The 10,810-nt window shown below is 39.8% G+C and overlaps 1 pseudogene; it reads right to left on the minus strand.

Annotated features, from left to right (window-relative positions):
• LOC123083169 (uncharacterized) lies at nucleotides 1-10,090 on the minus strand (annotated as a pseudogene).
• Between the last annotated feature and the right edge of the window lie 720 nt (nucleotides 10,091-10,810).

Consider the following 10,810-nt stretch of genomic DNA (forward strand, 5'->3'; position numbering starts at 1 on the left):
TCATCATTCCTGGCTCTTCCAGCAGGATGGGAATCTTGCAGCCTTGCCCATTTCTTCTATGTGTCCCATTTCTTGGTATTGGTTTTCTGGTTTGTTGTGTAAAAGATTGGGTTTATTTTTATGTTTGTTAATTGCTTCTTTCAACTCAACAGGGATCAATTCGCCATTGAACTCGAGCTCCTTCAATTTTGGAAGGTTGTCAATGCCTGACAGACTCCCCACCGTGCCCCTTGTGAAGGACCAGATGATTTTCTCGAGCTTAGGAGCAGATCCGCTGGCGAACTCTATCTTGGTGATGGCAGAACCATCGACAATAAGAAGGTTGAGACTTGGGAACTCATCTTTGTTGAACTTAATCCGGCTTTCAACACAAGCTTCCTCCTTCAGGACTAGGCAGCACATATATCGTATCTTGGCGAACATTTTCAGGTCATCTTCGCTCAGTTTGGTACTACAAAGAGTCACCTTGGGAACTTTCTCAGCCTTGTCAAATAATGAAAGCTTGTTGTTGTTGTTGTTGTTCAACTCGACTTCCTTCAGTTCTGGAAGGGCTTCGACCCCAGAAAGAGATTGTATGCCATCGGTTGAGCATAAAGTGATCTTCTCCAGCTTAAGGGCCCCACCTTCAAACAAGATGTCAGTCATGTTAGAGCCCTCAACAAGAAAGCACTTGAGATTTTTGAATTTGTCATTCTCAAAGGTGAGCTTGCTGTCGATGTATGCTTTGTCTCGTAGCCTGAGACAAACTATATTGGGAAGTTTGTTGAGGACCTTCAGATCATCCTGCTTCAGTCGGGTTCCAGTTAGAGTTATCTTCGCAAGTTGCAAGAAGTCGTTATGTTTGGTCAGCACTTGAAGAAGTTGCCCCTTTTTTGTGGTTCCAGTAATGCTTAGGCTCTCAAGAAGAAACTTGGGAGGTTGTTTATAATATTAGAGAATAGTACTTGGAAAATCTTCGTTGGAAGGATCTTGCTTAGTCATGGGAAGAGTGATTGACAGAGACTTGAGGCACTCATGCAAGTCACTGATAGCTCGAAGCAAATTCCTAATGAGTTTGTCATTGTCTCCAATAACCACACCAAGCTTCCTTAGTTGCCACAGCTTTCCAATATCTTTCAAAACTTGATGATTCTGTGCCTTGACATTGGACAATACCTCCATATTTAACATTTTTCCGATCTTCTCAGGAACGTAAGATATTTCAGTGCTGCCTGCCCTTGGCATAGGTGTCCAGCCAGCAAACGCTTCAGCTTCAGGAGTAGGACATTTACTGTTGCAGACTCGGGCACATGGGTGTCCCGAATATCCAATACTTCCAGCTCACGGAGGTTGTTGATTTCACTAGGCAGCTGTTTAACATCTTTCCCCTTAGACTCAGATACTTGAGCAGTACCATTGTTCTGCAGATGTCCTTGAGGTACCGCTGGTTCTTACAACCGAAGCATTTACATCCTTCTAGATCTAGCACCTTGATAATGGATACTCGAAATGATTCTTCATAGAGCTTTTCGAAGAATCTGTTGATTTTATCAGAGCGACGGATTCGAAGATTGTTGAAAATGGAGAAGTGGCGAGCCAAGTAATGTGACAGCCGTGTTTCTATAATGCACTGTTTTCTGGCGATCTTGGTTATGAATCCATGAACTACATCACCTATTACACAGCTCTTCACCTGTCCGGTTGCACCAATATCAGCAGGATAAACAAGCCACCGGTTAATTAGTGCATGAAAACATCGATTGGCATGTCGAACAGAACTCACCCAGTCTTGCTTGGTCATCAACCCCTCTACAACCCACCGTCCTATCAAGGTTGACCGCCTGATGTGTTGTCGTCGAGGGAAAATTGCTAGGTATAGCAAGCAGGACCTGTATTCCTTAGGCAGGTCACTGTAAGAGAACATGAACATCTTCTTAGCAATGATATTGCCGTCCAATGAGTTGTGCCCAGATGTGGGTGAAGCTTGAGGTACCGGCTGCAGGGCTTTGTGCAACTTGCTTAGCTCTTCATGGCTCCTCTTGGGGTTGGCGTGCAAAGCATGAATGAAGATCTTCATGCAGAATTCTTGTTGCTTACACTTGTCCAAGATGTCAATATAAATCTTCGGGTTATCTTCAAGCATGTGGTTTTTTTGTAAGCTCAAGTGCAGTATCACAGTAGAGGCCAAGAAGACAATAGTCTATAGGCTCATGCACTGGCCAAAAATATTCTTTGGCTCGTGCTATGTTATCTTTGAATGTCAACATCAGTGCACCAGTTATGCGACCAAACATGCTGAAAACATTTTTGGTCTCCTCCCATCTAGATACCCAGTCATCATCAAGTTTGAGGATAACAAGGATCTGGCCAGCTTGGCTCATCAAACGATCTCCAATTTTGTCCATGATTCCTTTGATCTGGAGCTGGTCTTGCATCGTGCACTCTATTTCCCGAATCTTTGCTATGGTTTCTTCAGTTAGAGCATCCGGAATACAATGCTGACTTTGTATATCATCAACTATATCTATTTTCTTCACGGATTTGTCTTCCTGCAGATCAACTGGACTTGGTTTCTTCGTGGATTTGTCTTCCTGCAGCTCAGCACATGGTTTGTGCACGGATTTCTCCTGAAGGACCTTGCGGTGCTGATTTGATCCTCGACCAATATAATGGTGCTAGTGGTGCTGACGGCGCTGGCTTGCTCTTGGATCTGTGGGCGCTTCTTGGTGGTCACCTGGGGGAACACCTCCCTTAGGATATGTTCATAATGGGCTTCATTGAGACGAATTCCCTTTCCTTCATCTTCTTCCATATGCCCTTTAAGCTTCTTGGATGTTCCCTTGATGATAGCCTCGTGTGTGATTGTGTCTTCCTTCCTTTCTACATCTCTGATTGTGTCTTCCTTCCTTTCTAGGTCTTGTTTGGTAGCAGGCGCACGTTCAGTTGTCTTGTGCTTGAGATGCCACAGCGCTTGGAGGAGTACGCCTAAGGGTTTATCTTTAACAGATTCTAGCAGACCCAGCAGGTCTTCATCCATTTGTTCCAAGTTGATCTGCAGCTGTCCGCCCTTCATTTTTTCCATGGTGTTCTTGATTTCTTCAAACTTGTTGTCCAGGTTCATTGCTTGGATTTGTTCTATCAATTGCTTGAGCAGCTTCCATTTTTCTAAGCGAATATCACTTTTTATTTTACTAGTCTCGTCTTCGCTGACTTGACCTTGCTGTTGTTGGGGCTGGTGTTCGGCAGATTGAAGCTGCCGCAGGATGTAGTACAGAATGTCCCGAATTCGAAGGGCTCGAGCAAACAAGTGCACTGTTGGGATGTCGACCATGACACTGGGCCTGCTGGGACAATGTTTTTCCCACATTGCCGAAGCTTCCTTCACAATAGCCAGGGTTTCCTCCTTATCCAGTGCCACAATGGCGACTGATGGTACAGGCTCCCCCTCAGCAGTGTGGTGTTGTGCGACATCCTCTATCCATTCTGCTAGCTTCACCCTAGTGTTCTCCTCCGGCGTACGAGGCTGGTAAAATGTCCCTCTTACACCAGAGTGGTTAGTCGTTGCCATTGCTAGCATGAGTTGATCGTTGCTCTTTTCTTTTTCATCTCCGGAACTAGCGGATGATGAGGATGCTTGCTCCTCTGCTGTAGGCGACAGTGCCGCTGCCGCCTCCTTCACCGGGACCTCAACGCCATACCTGTAACATGCCAGAAATAATTAATTAGAATGAAAAGTTCAACCATGTAGCCACAACAACAGATGAAGAAAAATAACTTCTGTAACTGGAATATATATAAGCCAGGTGGAAATTCCGAGACCTTTGATAGGTTTATCTCATCAAATAGTCAAAATGGAGTGGTGGTTTATCTTTCTATTTTATTTTTTTGAGGGCGTTGTGGTGGTTTATTTAGGTAAGACTCTGGACGAGGGGGGAATTGGCTAGATGTTTTCGCAATGTCCACGTATATACAACTTAAAGCGAATTATGTTCAGAATTATATTATGTGACAAAATAGTCGCTTGGTAGTTGACTAGCTATAATAGTCGGTTTCGGCCGAGAGTTTGCCATTTCATTTATCAGTAGGTATTCATCTAAGTGCTGTCAGTTGCACAGCCATATGCACTAGTAGCATATGATTCCTCCCCTCATTTATTAGTTTTTACTAGTAACTGTAAACTCAGTAGTAATTGTTCAATATATTATCAGAGGCTGACATTTAATTCTAGCATGACTGAACTGTCAGCCTCATTTATTAGTTCCTACTTGTTAATTACTATGTTCATAAGATGAAACCAAAAGGCCAAAAATTAAGCCTAACAAAGCACAACTAATGTTGCATCCCATGTCAAGCGAGTAAGGTCAAAACCGTACATTGCATGAAGGGCAGCTGGACTATATCCTATTGATGGGTTGATTAGGCCTAGATGCTTTTTTATTCCATGTTGCGTGTATTTAAAATAATTTCTCTTTTATTATCTCTCTAGTATAGTGATACATGCGTTTGTATGTGTGCACTGTTTACATGTATAATTAAATTGTTCATCATTATTTTTTGTCAGGAAAAATGTTCATTACTCCCTCCATTCTATATTGTGTCGTTAATTTATTATAATTTTTTTACTTACAATTCTTTTAATTTCTTGATTTCACAATACATATTATATCCATTTTATTTTTTGATATGTACTATTTTTTGTATTTAATGGTTTTTGTTTTACTTATTTTAATCTATTTCGCACCACTTAATCCTGAATATTCACGACGACTTCCTTTTCAGATGAATTTTCCACCGGTAATCGTGGATTTCTTTACAACAACTTTCAATTTCTTCCAATTTATTTTTTCTGTTTCACTAGTTGAGTTTTTTCCTCTGACAATTTTATTTTTGTTCCACACTTTTTATTCTTACAATAATTATGTTCCATGATGAATTTTAGTAATCTTGAATTGCTTCATCATGAGTAATTTGTTCCAGTTATATTAATTTCTCTATTCATGTACTAATCTTGAATTATTCCAGTGACATTATTTTTGTTCCACTTTTCTTGTCCGAATATAAATCCTAAATTATCGTGAAGATGATTTTCCCACTTTTTTGTTCAACAAGTTGTATTGAATTTGTTACATGGTGATAATTTTTGTTCCACCACTTACTATGGATTGTGCCAAGTTGGCTTCCTTTTTGTTCCGTTGTTAATTATATTTTTTATTTCGGTCTTTTTCATTCTAATAGTAATAATGTTGTATCATGATTTTTTTTCTTGCATTAGGAGTCTGAGTTGTCCAATATGATTGTTTTGCTCTACTTATACTAATTCCTTGTCCTAATAATAATCCGGAATTGTCCCACAACTTCCTTTTTGTCTCACTTATTCTTTGTTTTCTAGTAGAAATCCTAGATTGTTCCACTTATTTTAATTTTTTTGTTGCAATAGAATTATTAATTGATTCCAGCATGACTTTTTTGCCACTTATGTTAATTTTCTATTAGTAATATAGCATGGTTCCATGAAAACTTTCAATTTGCTGTACTTATTTCATTTTTTGTTCAAATAGAAATCCTAATTTCTTCCATTACATTTTTTAATGTTTTTTTAACTAGTAGTATTGAATTGTTCCATGATCGTGATGTTCACTTGAGCTGCGTTGTTGAGTGGTCTACATAATTTGGGCCTTAGTGCATTGAATCCTAGCGCATGATTCCATAGTAGGGACTGCCAGATCGGTAGTGGGAACCTGCAAATCCTATTCCAAACCCTCCTTCCTAATAAGCAGAGTGGTAGGGGGCTTGCTTAATGGGACAACCCATTTCCTTCTCTAGTGTTTTCTTCCTTCATTATCCAATTTACTTGTTTATTTTTGTGGTGTTTATGCGATTTTCCCAAGTTTGTGCATTTCATGTTTTTTACGTCTTTGAAAAAAATATTTTCACCTATTTGTCTTTGTTTCTTATCCTTTTTCATTATTTTATACTTCTCATTTTCATATTTTTCCGTTCAGTTTTATTTTCCGCCAGTGGAATATTTTGCTTGATCAAGGCACTTTTTGTGGATCCCAAACTGATCCCACAAAAATTCTAGGGGACAAAAAAAGAGCCTTGATCAAGAGAGGCGAGCTACATCCACTCACTAGTAGAAAAATGACCTAATATGAGACACATTAGTCCCGGTTCGATTTTGGCCCGGTACTAATGGTACCATTAGTGCCGGTTCGAACGGCTATGCATTAATGCCGGTTCATTTTGAACCTTTAGTACCGGTTCGTGCCACGAACCGGTACTAAAGGGATGGTGGCAGGCTAGCGTCAGGCCAGGGCCCCGCGATCACCTTTAGTACCGGTTCATGGCACAAACCGGTACTAAAGGGCTAACCTTTAGTACCAGTTCAGGCCACGAACCGGTACTAAAGGGGTTTGACCTATAGTACCGGTTCGTGGCACAAACCGGTACTAAAGGGCAATTTTCAAACCCCCTACCCCCCCCCTCCCCGTGTATCGCCATTTCAGTTTTGAAAAATACAAAAGAAAATGATAAAAAATTCAAAAAATAAAATTCTTCGAGATGTAGTAATATTACTACATCTACTAGTTAGGAAAATTAAAAAACTTAAATTTGGACATGTTTTGCAAAAAGTGTAGGGAAAATGTAAAACGGCTATAACTTTTGCATACGATGTCGGAAAAAACGTATAATATATTAAAAAATTCAGCACGAAAATCCGCATCCGATTTTGACAGCGTACGCCCTGTTTGCAATTTTTTAGAATCCTCAAATTCCAAAAGGAGAAAAAGATATGCTCAAATTTAAGTTTTTTTAATTTTGGTTAAATCTGGTCAAACTACTTATTCAAGAAGTATTAATGTTACTACATACTTATTCAAGAATATTAGTGTTACTAAATAATTATTTCAATTTTTTGAATTTTGGTCAAATCTGGTCAAACTATGGTCAAACTTATTCAAGAAATATTTGTGTTACTAAATAATTACTGTTTTTTAGAATAATAGTTTCAAACTCAAACGGTGAAATGTGTGACCTAATGCTCAAGCTAAACTACTGAGGGTTAATAGGATTTACAGCTTGTATTTGTCAGGAAAACAACAAGTGCAGACTTGGAAAGTAGGGGGAATAGAACTCCGAAGTTAAGCGTGCTCAGGCTGGGGGAGTGAGAGGATGGGTGACTGGTCGGGAAGTTAGACGATTTTGAATGAGTGATCCACACTTGAGTAGTTAAGAGGGGCGATTAGAGACTAAATCATCAAATAGATCAGAAAATTGAAAATAAAAAAAACATTTTTTTTCCAAAATTTTCAAAAAGTAATTTAAAAAATACCTTTAGTACCGGTTGGTAACACCAACCGGTAATAATGGTCCCCCATACCACAGCGCGAGCTCACGCCACGTGGTGGGTCTTTAGTGGCGGTTGGTGCCAAACTGGTACTAAACGAGGGGGGGGGGGGCTTTAGTCTCCACTATTTAGTCTCCCTTATGAACCGGTATTAAAGCTCCGTTTTCTACTAGTGACTCCTCCAAAAAAGCAAAAACAATATTTGGTGCCTAATTTTTCTGAAAAGATAATAACAAATATTTTATAGATGTCTAGTATACATGTACATACATGTTTTTATCAATATATGTTTTAGACATAGGGTAAACATAAATAATAATCTGTGGCGCTACAGATTTGTATTTTGGGTAGCTTTTAAATTGAAGTTTCCTTACTAACATTTTACATGTACTGCTTCCGGTCCTTTCTAATCCGCATATAAGACTTTTCTAAAGTCAAACTTCATAAAGTTTGACCAATTTTATAGATGAAATATCAACATTTATAATACAAAATCAACATCATTAGATGCATCATGAATTTAATTTTCATATTGTATGAATTTGGTATTGTAGATGTTGATATTTTTCTGAATATAAATATGGTCAAACTTTACGAAGTTTAACTTCAAGCAAATCTTATATCCGAAGTAAAAAGGACAGGGGGGAGTATGTTGAATACATTTATAGATATCCGTGAAAAAATTTGAACTTTTTAAACTTCTGATTTTATTTTGTACTGTTGAAAATACCATGTTCTATGGAGCACAAAGCAGATTGACACTCTCAACATCCCCTCTCATTTGAGGCAGGCATTTTTAAGGAAATCAATAGATTTTCACTTTTGTGCCACTCTCTTGCCATCCATGTCAGTGCCCCTTTGTTCCTCCATACCTTGGGGTGTCCATGCGACTATTAGGTTATGAATATATTGATGGCACGATAGATCCCTTGACACACTCTAGTGGAGAAACATAACCTTGTGCTGTCATCACTTTATGGTACAAGTTTTTGTTGATGACCAATTATTTCCATTGGTATAATTGTGTCTCTAAGCATTCTCTTATGGTTGTACTGTATTTATTAATTTTTCAAATTTGAAGAATTGCATGTTTAGATATTAGTGCTTCTATTTATACCTTAATGCACTCGAATCGGATGAACAACCATAGTGGAAGCAGGGAACTGCGGTCTGTGAGCAAGTACTGGCGCTATTTGCTTGGCTTCACCATAAATGCAAGAACGTGTGTGAGTATATTGACATAATTTGGAAGTCTCAAAATGAGAAGAATTCTTGTTTAGTATTTTGATGAATTTTTTATGTTTTAACCCTTATTCGAAGCTTTGTTTCCTTATATGGCTGTTTCCTTTTCAATTTACTTGTCATGTATTTTTACTCTTTGAAGCAACATGTATGAAATCTGGGAGTAGTACGCCCTATAATTTACACACTCCTTCACCATGTTTATATCTCAACATAAACCAGACAACTTAGAAATCCACCTTGCGATTTTGTACATACATGAGCCAAGATGTAATTGAATTTCAATGGTTTTGCTATTTCTAAGGCACTTAAAATACCTGACTGCAAATCGATACTAACATTCATAGGATCTGATATTCATACGAGTACAAAGCTATGATAAAATCTACATCGGATGGCTATAAATAATTACATATCAAATGAAAACAAACTATTTGTAAGCCGATTAAGAAATAGTCACTCTTGGATTTCTATTTCTTAGAGCGGTTGTTGAGGCATGTTCTTTGTTATGTTCCCCGTGATTGCATGGATGTCTATTATTAGGGAAAGTTGTAATTGTACAACCATACCAGTACACCTTCTATCTTCACTGTCTATTATTGCATCAAAATTCTTCTGGACAAACTTCTTTTTATTGTTTCTCCAAATAAAAGAAAAATTGAACTCGAAACTTTGCAGATCAACATCACACAAGTATTGCCATGTGCAGAAATATTTTCAGATTTCTTGGCGCAATAGGAATTTTTCAAAACGATACAGCTCATTCAAATTTTGAAATTTGACAACTTTATGTCTTATCAAAAAGATCGGAAACAATTTATACAAAGAGTGGCACTTGTGTGTAGTTTTGCAAAGTTCCAATGTCAAATGTCCTCTTGTTTGGAAGAAACAAAAATGAGAAATTTCTATACAAGGATAGCATGGATCTTCATGCAAACTGAATGGTGTAGGTAGAAGGTGTACCCATATGGGGTATGAAAAAACCACACTCTTGTCTATTATTATTATTTCTGTTGTTAATTGTCTGCCATGGATTTGGAGATAAAAGCGGCTAATTGCGGCAAATATGCTACAGCATAGTGTTCTGAGGATGCAGAAAATGTTACAGTACCTGGTTCGCCGCTCGCCAATGTCATGCGCCCTTTCCCTGAGCACACCCAGCTGGATGGCCGCGCGACGCTGCGCCACAATCTTGTGCACAAACCAGGGAAGCCAGAAGACGTAGCGCCGGAGGCCGCCGCTGGCGAGATGGAGCTCGGGGTTGCCGCGGTACAGGTACATGTCGATGCAGTTGTTGCTGTCCTGGGCGAGCAGTCGGACCTGGTTCATCCACGTGCGCATCTGCTCGTCTTGCTCGCCACCGCCGGGCGCCTTCTTTGACAGGTGCGCTAAGAAGCTCTGCATGCTCTCCATCTCCTCCTGGATGAACTGCACGTCATGCCGGACGCGGCCCAGCAGCAGGGCCTCATTGCGGATGACGCCCAGCAGCGAGCTCACGGCGCCCGATGCAAGCTCCGCCATTGCTAGCTCCTCCCTCCGCCGGCCGGTGGCTTTGTGTCTAGTTCTCCTCGCGCTCTGTATTGGAGATGCACCGGTTGCACAACAACGGTGCCGGCCGGTGGCTTAGTGTCTAGCTCAAATCGGTGATGAACTAATTCGGTATGCACCCATGTGGATGGGTGGCAAGAATTTGTGCTTCTTCACGTGCTCAAGGCAAGTATCTGTACCTAGCTTTTCCTTCGAAAGAAAGAAATACATTCCTTCTTATGTTCACCTTGTGATCAGTATCAGATGTACACCGTATTGCTTGTAATGGCTATATTGCTTGTAAAACATTCCGCGGAATCCTTCATACCACTTCGTATCTTCCATTCCATCCGACCTATGAGCCAAGAGATACATGTTGGAAATTTACATAATAATTTTGTTGATTAATCATTTGAGACATTTGAACCCACAATTTGAGCTTACCTAAACTCTTAAAGTTAAAGCACCCTCAGCTCGCGAGCCCAGCGAGCTAGCTTGAACTTGAGAATGGAGCTAATTAAGTTCTTTGTCCACCACAATATTAACTGTCAACTGTTAAGGCACCGGCCCTTCATGATAATATACGAGGTAGGGGACTCAGTGTGGGTCTTTCTTAAAGGAAGTAGTCAGCCAGGCTGCTCGCCCACCCGACCCAATATACATTCTTCCCCATTCACTCGTCGGAGTAAACCCTAGACAGTTCACTCCACGCTC

The sequence above is a fragment of the Triticum aestivum genome, chromosome 4A (assembly GCF_018294505.1).
Source record: "Triticum aestivum cultivar Chinese Spring chromosome 4A, IWGSC CS RefSeq v2.1, whole genome shotgun sequence".
Classification (NCBI taxonomy): domain Eukaryota; kingdom Viridiplantae; phylum Streptophyta; class Magnoliopsida; order Poales; family Poaceae; genus Triticum; species Triticum aestivum.